At 41.1% G+C, this 15,326-nt stretch overlaps 1 protein-coding gene across 3 annotated transcripts in view; it reads right to left on the bottom strand.

Annotated features, from left to right (window-relative positions):
* LOC306650872 (uncharacterized protein) overlaps nt 1-15,326 on the bottom strand; it is a 380,281-nt gene that overhangs the window by 36,430 nt on the left and 328,525 nt on the right. Inside the window, exons 4-5 of one of the 3 annotated variants that reach the window (XM_079123296.1) lie at nt 2,804-2,891; nt 1,231-1,424 (exon numbers count right to left, since the gene is read on the bottom strand). The exons of 1 other annotated variant lie outside the window; for it this stretch is intronic. The gene's annotated coding sequence lies outside the window, so the exon portion shown is untranslated. The remainder of the gene's footprint in view (nt 1-1,230; nt 1,425-2,803; nt 2,892-15,326) is intronic. One more of the 3 variants, XM_079123295.1, reaches the window with a different exon arrangement.

The following is a 15,326-nucleotide window of genomic DNA, read 5'->3' on the forward strand; positions in this document are numbered from 1 at the left end:
TGGCTGGAGGAGGTGGGAATTGGGGCGAGACTTTGGGGTATGTATTTTGTTTCTGGAGAGTGGAGTCTCTCTCTCTGCTCCCTGATCACCATGTGAGCTGCTTTGCTCTGCCGCACTCTTCCGCCATGATGTTCAGCCTCCCAAGGAATGGAGCTGGCCTTCTGTGGACTAGGACCTCAGAAACCATGAGCCTTCGAGTAAACCTTTCCTCTCTATAATTGTGCTGGTCAGATCATTTAGTCACAGCAGTGAAAGAGCTGACTAAGACATACACTAATGCCCAAGGTTGGCATGACATCATTTGCAAAATGTTTTCATACTTCAGCTTGCCTGACGTGCCCACAGCTGTGACTTCCTGTCCTTCTTTTGCTATTGGTCAAGCGAAACTGTTTTTCTAACACAGAATGTTCTGAGGCCATCTGTCATTTCTGGGCTCCTTCCTTTATCTGCCACTGGTAAACAAATCGTAAGTACCTTTTTCACAGAATAGGAAAAAATGTCTTAAAATGTCTTTTTTTTTTTTTTGATTACAGAAGTCATGGGTTGTAACTCTGCCTGTTATTTCTCCGGCATTAATGTTAGCTTCCCACTTCCACAATCGGCTTGAACAGAAAATAGAGACCACAGATTCAGGGCCAGGTCTGCCGGATCCAAATTGAAATGAGTTAAACACACACACAAAAAAGAAAAAGCTTTTCCACTCCTCCAATTTTCTTTAGCCGAGCCACAGAACACGCCAAGACTCCAAGCAAATTTGGAAAGGCGAACGCATACATCACGCTGACTCCCAGCTCTGTGATAAGCTATCAGGCCGCAAATAATAACCCAAGTCGACCTGGGGGTACGGAGTCTGGCTTTGAATCACTGGGTCTGCTCCAAAGGTATTGCAGAATTTCTCTGAATAAACATTTTCAGGTGGGACCAGACATCCTTGAAAATATTCTCCATCTTTAAAAATCACAAGCTGGATGGAATGTGTGATATATCTACACATAACAAAATCTGCAATCATCGGTTTGCCCAGAACACACGGTGGACGATAGGGTCCACCCAGGGCCTCGGGGATGGCTTGGTTTTGGCCTCGACCATTTACGACCTTCATTACCCGTGTGTCCTACAGTGGTCCTGGTCTCTGCCTTGCTGGAAACGTATGCAAAATGAACGGGAAATGCTACTGGGGTTGCCAGTGATGGAGACCACGCCATTCAGGTGCACACACAGAGTACTTACAGGTATAACGACATCTCAAGGGAATCTAGGAAAGGCTGAGCAACCAGGACTTGGGAGACGTGCCTCGGGAAGGTTCTCTCCTCTCAGTCTCCGTCATTCCCACCCATTTTCCTTCTGCATCGGCAGCTTCCACTAAGTCACGGTGTAGACACAGCCCCCTGCAGACCTTGTTCAGTCTTACCCTGGCGTCCAACCTACAAATCAGGTGCAAAGACTTAGAGACTTGGCGTTCAACATGATGCAAAAATTTATGCCCAGACAACAGCTTCCTGTTCAGATGGCACAAATGTGAATATCAAATAGCATTTACCCAGAAAAATCTGTTGACCTCCTTGTTCCATAAGAGAGCTAATGGAGCCTTCACGGGAGCGAATCACCCCTCCTCCTGGTCTGAACAGAGGAGAAGCTCTGGATGCATTTATTCTGCATTCTCTAGGTGCACCGGCCTCATCTTAAGATCTTTGCTGAAATAAAGTTGGAAGAGTCCAGCAAATGCAGCTTTATTCTCCCTCCGTGAAGGAGACATTTCTGTCTGAACTACAGAACTCATGAGAAATAGCTGAAATTTGAACTCAGAGTGATTCTTCTAGATATTAGTTGTCCATTTGGGTCAGAGTGTCTCTTGCCTTTCCGATCATGCTTCTAGAATAAACAACTTTCTCAATACTGAGTTTGGCTGGAACTGTGCATAATTCTTCTCTCTCTTTTTTTTTTTGTTCTCCAAGTAATAGATTTGTACAAAGAGATAAGTTTCACACATGCTAAGCTGAACACCCACTTGAAAGTTCCTTTCCATTTTACCTCCCAGGTAGAGCCACAGACGCCTCGGAGATAGACATCTGGAAACCCTGGCTCTCTTAAGACCTTCACCTGCCAAGATATCATCCTCATCTCTCCATAACAGGCTTCATTTCCAAGGTCATATTTCAAAGGGCAGGATGCTCCTCCAATGGGCGATTTTAAGATAAGTTACATAATTATTTTCTCATGAACATGTGTGCTATTCCCCCTCTATATGGAAAATAGACACCTGGATTTTTGGTTCTACCTATTTATATTCTAAATAACTGATTTTGCAAATATTTCCTCGGGCTAGCTCATTGAAAGTAAATTACATTAGCAGAAAGGTGTATATGATTTTGAATCAAGCTTATCGAGTGTGTCTATTGTGAAAGTTTTTATAAATGTGAAAATGAATGCTACCACTAAGATTGTATATAAGGGTTCAGTTTAGCCCCTTTAAACCAACATGAATTATCACATTGTCGAGTACAAGTCAAAATACTAGGGGAAAAGAGTGAACGCCTCTGAGTATTGTGTGTGCGTGTGTGTGCAAGTGTGTGTGTGTGTCTGTGTAGAAGGGACAGACATGAGGTTGAAGTATTTTTATATGTTTAGTTATTTTACTCTCTGCTGGAATTGCATATTCATGCCTTTATCCATTATTGCTTGGTTGATTGCAAAGGCTCTTTGGGGGGTTAGATAACTGGGTTAGTCAGCGTTCTGTCATTATAACAAAACACCTGAGATGATCTTGTAAACTTATAAAGAGAAAAGGTTAATTTCAGCTCACAGTTTTGAAGGTTCCAGTCCATGATCAGTTGCCACTATTGTTTGGGGTCTGTGCTGTGAGTTCATGGCAGAGCAAAACTGTTCACCTCCTGACCAGGAAGTGGAAAAAAGAGAGAAGAGAGTGTGGTTCCCCAATCATCTTCAAGAACACAGGCCCAATAACCTAAAGACCTCCCAACAGGCCCCGCCTTTCCAAGGCTCCACCCCCTCCCAATAGCACCACCTGGGGATCAAGCCCTGAACACACAGGCCTTTGGGGAACTAACCCTAACTCCAGAGGTAGACTGTAGCAGAAATAAATGCGCTTACTGACCTGGGACTCTCTGTTTCTAGATTAATAGCTTCACTGACTCACACAGAGTGCATGTCCAATGAGAACAAAGGAAATGTCAGGATTTGTCTTCACATTTTCATTTTTTACTGACATATACCCAAATGACAGGATATTTCAAAAAAGTTAATTTTTTTTTATAGTTAGAGTTTTGTTTTCTACATGCTCCTTTTCTTGTCTCTGGAATGCCCTTTCTGGAATGTGTGGGGTGAGGTAGGGATCTAGTTCCCACGCCTGTCTTCATAGGCTCACTTCACGGGATTCTGCATCCACCTCTCTGGTACCATCCTGGCATGAGCATGGTCTGTCTGTCCCCAATTCTGTCTCTTCTCCTTAGCTTCAAGTTTACAGCATTCTATGTTCCAATGCAATCTCCCTTACCTGTGTAATTCCTCATTTTATTATTTTTCTGGCTGTTCTTTCACTCCAGATGAATTTTACAAGTCAACAAAGGGAAATTTGGCTGAGGATGTTTTGGATTTTTGTAAATTTTTGTAAATTTGTATTTTTGTAAGTTCAGGCAGGATCAACATTTCCACAATATTGTGTCATCTCAGTTAGTAACAATTATGTGTTCGTTTTCTGAAGCACTTTGATTTTCTTTAGCTTTATGGTTTTCTTCCCACATGCCATTCATATACTTGTGAAGTTTACTCCAGGGAATATAATTATTTTTGTTTGCTATCGCAAATGCAATTTATTTGCATGTTTTCTGAGTATTACTTGGGTATAGGAACCATTTTATATAAATCTTTTTGAGTTCTTGTGCTATTTGAATTCCTTAAAAGTCTTCTGTAAGGATTTCGAGTGACTAGGGATTTCATGAGATTGTTTAAACATTTTGGATGATAGCCAAACATTTCTATTTATTATGGTTGTACTTAAAAATGTTTCTGCTTTCACTGCAGAGTGAAAAGATGGAATTTGTCTTGTATTTTCTTTCTGATAAAGTACCAATCCCTTCTGATTTTACCAAGGAATTTTGCTTACACCAATGCTTCTTCTTCCAGACATATTCTAGTTAGTAGCAAGAGAATCTCATTGCTACTCATGACCAATGTCATCACCATGCGGACCAATGCTCCGTGGATTCCGTTCCCACAGTGCACATTGTCATGGTCTGCTTTCCTTTCAAAGAACAGCCAGGTTCAGTTTGATGTTCATTCACACCACCTCTAGTTGACGTCCTTTAGCTTTCTCTCTGTGAGTATGTGTGTGTGTGTGTGTTAGTAGTATTATTATTGTCGTTGTTGTTATTTGACGCTGGGGATTGAACCCAGGACCACACACATGCTAGACAAGGATTCTATCACTGAGCCTCAAACCCAGACCTAAGTAGCCTTTATTGTTTTAGAGGGATTTTCCTTGTATAGAAAAATCAAGCAAAAATTCTTATACGCCCCTGTTTCCACATGTGCACAGACACCCACGCAACCAACATCCCCCAGGAGAAAGGTGTATTGCTATAATCCATGAACCCACATTGAAGCTTCATCACCCAGAGTCCACAGTTCATGTGAGGGCTCTCGCTTAGTGCTGCAGGTTCTGTGGGTCTGGACATGTGTGTAGTGACTGGCACCTGTCACATTGGCACCTTGCAGTGGAGTTTCATTGCCCTAAAAACTCTTTGTGTTCTACTACTCCTCCATTCCCCCCCAATTTATATTTTTTAAAAAATCCTCCTCAATCTTGACCAGGTAATGTATCATGCAGAATGAACATGGAAGAAGAAAAGACGTTTCTATTAAACAAGATTTTATTGGCTCCTTGAATTAACATTCAAACAATGAAGCTAATATTTGTCCACCTGGACACCTACCAACTCTTTTGAAGGTGGAAGTTTTAAACCTTTTCTCCAAGATGAGTATTTTAGTCAGCTTCTTTGCTGCTGTAACTAAAAGACTTGGCAAGAACAATTTTAAAGGAGAAGTTTATTTTGGGGCTCACAGTTCCAGAAGTTCAGTCCATATCTGGCTGACTCCTTCGCTCTGGGCTCACGGTGAGACAGAACATCATGGCGGAAGGGTGTGGTAGAGGAAAGTGGCTGGAGACATCACACCAGGAAGCAGAGTGAGAGAGAAAGACTCTACTCACCAGGGACAAAATATATACCCCAAAAGCATGTCCCCAGGAAACCAACTCCTTCGGCCATACCCTATCTGCCTACAGTTGCCACCCAACTAATTCATTCAAGTGAATTAATCCACAGATTGAGTTAAGGCTCCTATACTCCAGTAATTGCACCTCTAAGCCTTCTTGCATTGTCTCATGCATGAGCTTTTGGGTGACACTCCACATTTAAACCAGAACAACAAGCCTACATCCACAAAGAATCTTTGGCATCAGAGTATCCAAGAAAATCCTTCCATCTCTTTTCCATCAATTAGCTCTCAATGGACTAAAACTAATCAATGAACAGTTAGTGGCCATACAACTGCTGAGAAGGTAGAAGAGCCAGCTTGAGGTTCACCAAGGTCAGCAAAGAAAGAAGTTGGTATTTTACATCTGTGTTCTTAGGAGCACATGGTAGAGCATGTTGATATTTCATGTTGCCCTTCTTTCCAGGGTGTGGTGATTTTCCTTGACACTTGAGCCTATCTCCCCCAGCAGAGTGTTATACACATACACACATTTATACATGCAAACACACACACACACACACACACATACACACGTAAATAAATACAAGCATACAAGCACAGTTGATTTCCATTACTTGTGGTAGTTGTGTTTGAGGAAGTCACCATGAACCCTGAATTACTAAATTCTAAACTATTGCCCCTGAAGAAAGCAGAGGATTAGGTGCCTATAAGCATCTGCCCACATTTCCATCAACCAATCAATACATGACTGTGACTTATGTATTTTTGCTCAAAGATGCCTTATTATTATATGTCATGGAATTGCTCAATCACCTGCATAGCCGACACCACCACCATTCATACCTCAACAAAGCTCACCTGACCTACCTGTTTTCCCTGTACGTTATATCGCAGACTTTTCATGCTTAGGAAGATCAAACAGCACATAAGCATTATGTTTGGGTGCCATTTTGAAACAGCAAAATCACCAAAAGAAACCACAATTATGCAAGTAACATGGGTTGTGGTCTACTGAAAATTTTCACAACTCTGCCCAGGTCTCTGGATGACTATGAAAATGCTATGAATATTCATGGAGCCATGAATAAATTTTAGCAAGAAGGCATTGCTGTTTTTGTTACTTTTCTTGCCATTGTGACCAAAAGACCTGACAAGAACAACTTAGAGGAGCAAAAGTTTATTCTGGCTCATGGTTTCAGAGGTTCAGTCCATGATGGGCCGACTCCATGGCTCTGGCCCAAGGTTAGGCAGAACAAAATGGCGGAAGGGCCTGGAGGAGGAGAGTAGCTCAGGACATGGCACCAAGAAGCAGAGAGAGCTCTGCTCACCATATAAACACCAAATTCATGCCCTCAGTGACCTACCTCCTTTAGCCATACCCTACCTGCCCACAGTTACTGCCCGATGAATCCAGATCAGTGGACTAATCCAGAGATTAGGCACACCTCTCATAAACTAATCATATCACCTCTGAACGTTCTTGTATTGTCCCGCGCATGAGTTTTTGGGGACACCATGTAATAGAAGGCAGCCCTGCATACACACTGTCAACAAACAGTGAGGGGGGACCATACATACTTTCTGCCTTATAACCCATGGAAACAACACAATGCATAACGTGGGGTTACCTATAGACTACCTTATTTTCTAATTTTTTTGGTAGAGGTCTTTGTGTTTAAGTCTGAAATCTAAATACATTATATAAGCCTGGTAAAGTGGATTTTCTCTTTGATGTTTTTTTCTTAATTGCACAAGATAATCTTCCAACGAGGCAGTGGAATCTAGGAGTCATAGCTTTCAGATTCTTGAACTAAAGTTACGTCCATGTTTCTCCCTTAAAACTGTCTCGGTCCCCTTCCACAGGTGCTCTTAGAGAACAAAACAACAGAGAACATCACACATCATCCCTCGTTCCAGGTCCCTCCTGAGATTGTTTTGCAGTGTGAACACGCCTGATCTATAACAGCTGGCACTGAAATGACAATTGCATCACAGATTGTAAATTTGTCCAGCCGCTATTTCAAATGCCCGCTCTCCCACTGGGAATCGTTTTGTGCAACAGCCCGCTGGATGTAATTAATCTCTGTTATACGGGGAAACCATGGTATGAAGGAGCAAAGCCCCCAGATCAGTTCAGATGCATGATTTAAAGGAACCCGCAGCAAACCCTGCCACTAACCTAATCATCCATGAGGGAGGTCTTTTGGGGCACTTTCAACACATTTTTATCCCATAACTCACCCCACTATGGAGTTCTAGGAGGACTGTGCTTTTACATCCTGGAGGTTGGATCGTGTAAAATGAAGCAAAATTAGACCTTAATCTGTGTCAACACCAACGAAATGAAGTTTTCGGCAGACTTGGTCCTTGGTTCTGGCAGAGAATCAGGGTGATGTAGCCAAGAATTCGCAGATGTCCGCCAGCTCTGGCTTTCTTAACTGTTGTGTTACAAAGCATTCCCGTGAACCCAGAGGCCTCAGGAACTGCCTGAGGACTCACGTCCCCTCTCACAAATCCAAAATGCTCGGAGGGACAATGACAGAAACAGAGTGGCCCCCGGGGAGATGTCCATCAAGTTCTTTCATCCTCTTTTCTGTAAACTCATCAAAGGCAGCAGTCTGCATAAGCTTTGGGTGTTGCCTCACAGTTATTATAAATGTCAAGGCACCAGAAGGGTTTCCTGTCTTATATCTGACGTCATCTGAAGCATCCCACCCTTCTTGGGCTTCCATACCCTGGGATGGACATATATGTGAGAAGGAACAGATTTCCAACTGGAGAATTCTCCGAAGGATGGTTTCCTTGGACCATCATTCAGACAGAAATGATTTGTGTCTCTCTGGGGAAGCTGCTCGCCATGCCATGCATGTCATTCTGCAAAGCAATAAATGTCTTAGGTGCCAGGGATCTCAGTAGCTCTTACCTGTATTTACAACGTACATATGTAACACAACATCTCGTAGCACTATCGTTTCATCCTCTGCACTCAACTCAAACTCTGTGAGTGGTCTGAGAACAGGCTCATTCTTGGTGGGAGACAATGGAGGTACCTTGGCATCTGTACAGTAACTTGGCAACATCCTGACCCCTGAAACTCTCATTGTGGACTGGACCAGTACCTTGTGCCCACTTTTCTGATTAGTGTCTGAGTCCTAACCAATCTTTCAATTAAACTCAGAAATAGAGAGAAGCATGGAATTTGGAGCCGGGAGAACTTGGCTCTTGTGTTTTTCAGTATAACCTCTTGCTCACATCCTAGAATGAATTATTTATTTCTGTTATTCAGCTGAATTTCTGTACCATCGCTGGTTTATGAAGTTGGAGTGAGAAATAATGGAGTGAGGAGTGGTAAATGCTCTCTCTGTAGACTAATTCATGACACCAAATTTTGTTATTATTGCTATAAGATGGATGTATTACTTTTTCCTATGTAACAAATTGCCCTACAACAAAACAGTAGAAAACAACAAACATTCCTCATCTCATGTGAATCCTGGGAGTTGGGGATCTTGGATCTGCTGGGTTGGATGGGTCTGGATCTTGTTTCTCATGTGCTTGGAGGAATTGCTCTTCTGAAGGGAATGGAGACCCTGCTTCTGCCCTCACTCCACGACTTTGCCAGGAACCTTCCCTTGAGTTCCTTGATACATGCACTTCCCTACCTGTGGTCTAAGTCTCTCCACTCCCCTGGTGACTGGTTTCCCTCAGAGTGAGTAATGAGAGAGAGAAGGACAGACAGACAGGGAAACAAAGACAGAAGCCTAATCTTGGAAATGGCATTCCCCACTTCTCTGCTGGCTGGCTTCCCTCAGAGACAGTAAGACAGGGAGGGGGAGAGGGAGAGATGGAGAGATGGAGAGAGGGAGGGAGAGAGAGAAAGAGAGACAGAGAGAGAGAGAGAGAGAGAGTGCAAAGATAGAAGTCACAGTCCTTTTATGACCTAACCTTGGATATGGCATAGCCAATATTACAATGATGTTTAAATAAGTGATAAATATATAGCTATGTATGTATATTTATGTATAGATATATAATTATAGAAACATAAGCAATAAATATGTGATCTTTAAAGCATTTAATAGGCCTTGTTGAGTGTGTACTGCTAAAATCAGTTGGTTGATCTGATTTCTGAAAGAAATCTCCTTTCAGAGTCTCTGGTCACAGGTGGTAAAGCTCCTTCCTCTTTCTTCTTCCATCTGACCTACATCTGCTTCCTGACCCCACGACTGGATCGTCCTTCTCCACTTGGCTTCAGTCCACGCAGACCACTGTTGTGATCTGTTTTTCCAACTCGACCAATGAGGTTGCCATTCTTGGCTTGTGGGTCCCCTTGGTCAGCAGTTCCAGCCTCTCGAGTTTCTTGTGGTCATAACCCAAGTCACTTCAACAAAAGCGTCGTAAGCGACGGCTTGAATACTCAACTCCGCAAGACTAAACAAGGTGCCTCCCCAAGGGTGGAAGAAATCCTCACTGAAGTGCACAAGGAGATGAGAAGAACATGGGTGGACACCCCTGGTCCATGGGGTGAGTTATCAGTGCAAGGGAGCTTAGCTCCTGGACTGTCCTGGGAAACTCCAGATGCCAGTAGGCCTTAGTGATATGGATCTAGAGGACCAGTTGAGAGTGAAGGAAGGGAGGGCAGATGATCCAGTGCATGGGGAGAGGCAGGCGGTGCCCCAACACACTACTGCTGGCTTAAGACCCGAGTCCCCGTGTGGAGCAGAGAGCTGGTAGGATCTAAGAATGGAGGGAAGGGCCAGCTGGATGAATTTCTGCACACGTGCTAGATGTCTTCAGCAAGTTCAAACCCCAGTTACCAGCAGCACTGGTGTCCTAAGTGCCAGCAGACATCATCTCGAGTTCCAGATGAGGTGGACTTTCCTCCGAGGGCCGAGCTATAGCGCATGAGAAAAGCTCATAAGGACACAGAAGGTTCATGCTTCGTCCTTTCACGGAGAACTCCCCAGGGCTGTTTTCTTCTTAATTTCTCTTTTGTACACATACATTACCTTTCCAGGATATTCTGGAAAGTTTGCCTCGAAATGAACTCAAAATAAACCCTGATTGATCTAAAAGGATTCTAACACCCACTAACCTAAGGCTATTATATTTTAGAAATCACTAGAGTACATTGGTACAAAATCACATTCTTTTTAAAAAAATATATTTTTAATTGTAGATGGGTACAAAAACCTTCATTTTATTTATTTTATTTTTATGTGGTGCTGAGAATCAAACCCAGAACCCAGAGCATCCCATGTACTAGGCAAGCCCTCTACCCCTGAGCTACTACTCCAAACCATATTTCTGCCAAGTATAGAACTGATGAGATGTTTTCTTGCCTAATTTTTCTAACTCTGTGTGTAAGGTTATTTCATCAACAGTTTGGGGGACAATTCTAGCAAAGCCAAAAAAAAAAAAAAAAAAAAAAAAAATCATTACATGCACTAAAATGTCCATCCAGAAACAGAAAATCTGAGATCTTGCTTTCTTTGCAGTCTGAAGTCACCGTGGCTGAATTCTGTACACAAAATAAACATTCGTGTGTTTTTTTACTTTTCTAAATTAAATAAGCTTACTACGGATACAGCCATAGGCATCAAAAGCAGAATCATAACTTTGGATTTTAAGAACTTCCATTTTAACCATTCAAATTTGTTTCCATTTTATAAAAGTAGAACTAAACATACTTTAATCGAAGAACTTAGATCATTCATTATTTAAATGAATGCCTAGTCCTTAGTGTAGTATCCTATTTCTTAAATGTACTTTTTGTTAATGAGAGGTTAACTAGGAAGATTACTTTCTTCTTTCCATTTTCTTCTCTCCTTCTTTCTTTCTTTGTAAGCCTCAAAGTTTAAACTCATGCTAAGTTTGACATACACACACAAAAAGCCATGTTGTGCTAATAAATTTTGGGGTAAATCTCTCTTTGTTCTTGTAAAAACAATAGCAATCACACGTGTTTTAAGCATGTTAAAATGTGTTTCCAGAGGTCAAGTTCTTTCTGACCTGTGATTTTTCTGTCTTGAATGACGCAAGTTTTCCTGGGTATTTTCACAGGATAATTTAAGCAATGTTTTTACAGAAAGTAATTTAAAGGATTTAGTAAGTTAAACTGATTAAATAATGATAAATTCATATAAATCTACATAGACCAAAACTAAATGACAATTCCCAAGGTTTCAGTAAAAGAAAGTTGCAGTTTAATATGAAATTTCTAATTTTTTTTCTTAAGTAGATTGGAAGAGAAAATTTGATGTGATTGGGAGCAACTTGGCTGGATTGGAGACTGAGGCTTAGTTCTGAGATTGACATCACCTGGCTCAGCCGCCCTGGACCTTCAGTTTCTTCATCTTGTGAGGTCAAGGAATTGACCTGAATCACTTTGTGTTCACATAGGAACCTTTACCGACTTTCAGAGGTCGATCAACTGTTACTCCCATAAAAATGGACTTTTTGATGCCTACATTTGTCACGTGACTGATTTTTCATTTCAGATAGTAAGAAAGTAACATTTATATTTTGAGTCATGTCCCATTTGTCTTTATCAAGAAATTTTAGGAATGGAACCACCATCTTACCCAGCTATCCCACTCCTTGGTTTATACCCAAAGGACTTAAGATAGCACCCTACAGTGACACAGCCACATCCATGTTTACAGCAGCTCAACTCACAATAGCTAAACTATGGAACCAACCTAGGTGTCCCTGCAACAGATGGATGGATAAAGAAAATGTGGCATACATACACAATGGAATATTACTCAGCCATAAAGAAGAATGAAATGATGGCATTTGCTGGTCAATGGATGGAGCTGGAGAATAACATGCTAAGTGAAATAAGCCAGTCTCAAAAAACCAAAGGTCAAATGTTTTCTCTGATATGCAGAAACTAATTCACAATAAGTGGGGAGATAGGGAAGAATAGAGTTGCTTTAGATTACGTGGAGGGGAGTGAAAGGAGGGGAGGGAGTATGGGGGTAGGAAGGACAGTAGAGTGAAATACAGAATTACCTCATGTACATAGATAACTATATGACGTGGTATTCTACATCATGTACAGCCAGAAGAGTGAGAAGTTATTCTCCATTATATATGATGTATCAAAGTGCATTCTACTATCATGTATGACTAATTAAAATAAATTAAAAAAAATTTAAAAGAGATTGTACATTTAATGAGGCAGGAAACATGGAGTTATTTTTGTTGTTGTTGTTATTCTCAGGAACAAATCATCCTTAAATTTAGCTCCTTAAGTTGGGAGTATTCATAGATTCCTTTTTTTATTATTTATATTTATTTATTTTTTATTTAGCTTTTAATTTTTACAGACTGCATTTGGATTCATTGTACACAAATGGGGTACATCATTTCGTTTCTATGGTTGTGCACAATGTAGACTCACCATTGTTTCCCAAATTTGTTCTAATGAGTTGCACCTGACAGCAGAAGGCATGGATGCATTTTGACAGATCAGACATAAATGGAGGGTGGTCTCTCATTTTTCTGATGGTCCATGTTGCAGGATCACGTGGTTCTTGCCATGAACACTTCGCTGTTGTGATATTTTTAATATGAAATGCCAGACAGAGGGAGCAGACTGATGGCTCAGACTGAGAGTTTTGTACTCGCCTTGAGTCATTTGCAGACTGCAGCGGGCTGAGTGGCTAACCTAGTGTCCTGTCTCATTTTCCAAACTAAGGACGTTTGCATTTATATCTGCACTTTCTGCTGTTCATTTTGCAGGTGATATGAAAATCTATGGGACTCGTTTTAAGCATAACCTGTCACTCACATCCAGAGAAGACCCTGGATATGGATGTGAACTACATTATGCAAAATCAGTCCTAAAATGTAGAAACTACGGGGCTTAGGACAAAACAAAAACATGGGTAGGAGAAGAGTTACTCTCATGAGATCATTAGTCCACCTTTATTTGATCTATTTATAGTTCTTATTCCTGGCAGCAACCCATTTAAAGCTACAGTTCCGATTAAAAAATAAAACCCAAACCAAACCATTAGCCAACCCTTTTAACTACCTTTCTGAACAATAACTAAAATTATACTCCATTTCTGTATGATTTACCAAAATGCATAAATGGATTCTATTGTCAGGTATAACTAATTAGAACAAATTTAAAAATTAATTTAAAAAAGGAGAAAAAATTTAAAAATAATGCAAAAAGAATTTTCAAATAGCAACAGAGCTCCAGTCTTTAAAAAATCAATGGTTAATGGTCATTTTGAGCTTTTTTTTTTTTTTGCGGTACTGGGGATCAAACTCAGGGCCTTGTTCTCTACCAGCTAAGCTATCTCCCCAGCCCTCATTTTGAGCTTTTAAATGGATGAATGGATTTAAATCTTGAAAGACTTCATCTCCTTTTTTTCTAGATGTTCTTATTATGGAAGTTCAATTTCAGCTATCACTAGGACAAGGCTTGTATCTCTAGCTTTATAGAAAGTCCTGACATTGGTTGGAGTCTATAGGACTTTCTATTAATGTTTCTTCACTTTTTTCTTCCATTTGAACTCATCTCACAAATGAGAGGCTATGATAGACTGTGTGTGTCAGTTTTCCATCACTGTTACAAAATACCTGAGACAGCCCACTTACTGAGAGAAAAGGTTTTACTGACTCACTATTCTGAACCTTCCAGTCCACAGTCCGTCGGACTCTTGGCTTGGGGGCCAGCATCCCACCATCTGCCGCAAGGGCAGAGTCCCCCAACAACCTGAAGACTGCACCTCTTAAAGGATCTACCACTTCCTAAGAGGCCCACTCTGGGGAACCATCCTTTAACCCACAGGCCTCTGGGAGACATTAAGACCCAAATTAAAGTACAGACCAAACCACATACATCGTAAAACATTTTTCATTGTATTAAATGCACAGAATTTGACCTAAAACTTTATAAGTCAAGTCTGTTGCAAGAAATCCAAAATAGTAAAAAAAAAAAAAAAAAAAAAAAAAAATGCAGGCTTTTTAGATACTCCCTGTCAAGAACCGTAGTGGGCTTAAGATCCTTCAGCAAGATTCAGACATTACACATAGTTCATGCATAATGATGACTGGGCTTTCCCCTTGTCTGGTTTTGTTAGACACCAGAAATAAAATTGTGTGTGTGTGTGACTGTGATACATATCTATCTTGTGATGTCTGACACTATTCTTGCAAGAAATACCGAGAGGGTCCAATTTTGGGTTTCTTTGTATACTTGGATCTAGATTGTTCTAATTCAGAGAAGCAAACAAAACCACATTGAAATGAAATCACGGTGTATACAGTTCCCTGAAATGATGTGAAACTTCCCAGTAATTTACTTGCCAGACTCGAGAGGGGAGACTCGTTTTCTCATGGTAGAAGAATGTGAGAGTTCAGTGTTTATTTTATTCATAACTAAGATGACTCAGGGCACTCGATACCAATCTTCAGAACAATACATTGTGTTTAATAGGAACATTCGACTAAGCACCTGGTTGATCTCGCGTGGGACATCTTACGAAATCGAAGAAATTCCAAGATAACTCAAATGTCCGTGAAAGCGTGTATTTACATAATAATGCTGCTGACATCTAAGGGCCTGAGAAAATAGCACGTTTAGAAAAACTAAAAACCATCTCTCTTTAGATTCCAGTGTTACGGAAGAGTCTAAAGTTGGCTGGTATGGATCTGCTCAGGTTAGACGTACTTTTCAAATATTCTGAGAAAGGAGAAAAAGCGACTCATTTTCTGACACCAGAGTGCTCCGATTGGGGCTTGTGTTGTATGATCTGATAACCATGAATGCTTTCTATTTCCCGCAGATGAGGGTTAGGATTCTTCAGTGTTCACAAATAAATCATGGCCCATAAGCGCAGAGAAATACTAAAGCTAATCTCTTTCCATCCGTCTAATTTTGAGGACGTGAGACCCTTTGGAATTTATTTTTCCTTCTTTTCTTTCCCTTCTTTCTGTTTTGGGGATTGTGTCGCCCAAACCTAATCCCCGGTGGAGAGAGGCAGAGAGTGAGCTCAGAAGCTTTGGGATCCCCGTTAGCTACGTGCTCTTCTGAGCTCTGCTCTGGAAGCGTTCGGGGCTGCAGATTT

Source organism: Sciurus vulgaris, assembly GCF_902686455.1.
Source record: "Sciurus vulgaris genome assembly, chromosome: X".
In the NCBI taxonomy this organism is placed as follows: Eukaryota; Metazoa; Chordata; class Mammalia; order Rodentia; family Sciuridae; genus Sciurus; species Sciurus vulgaris.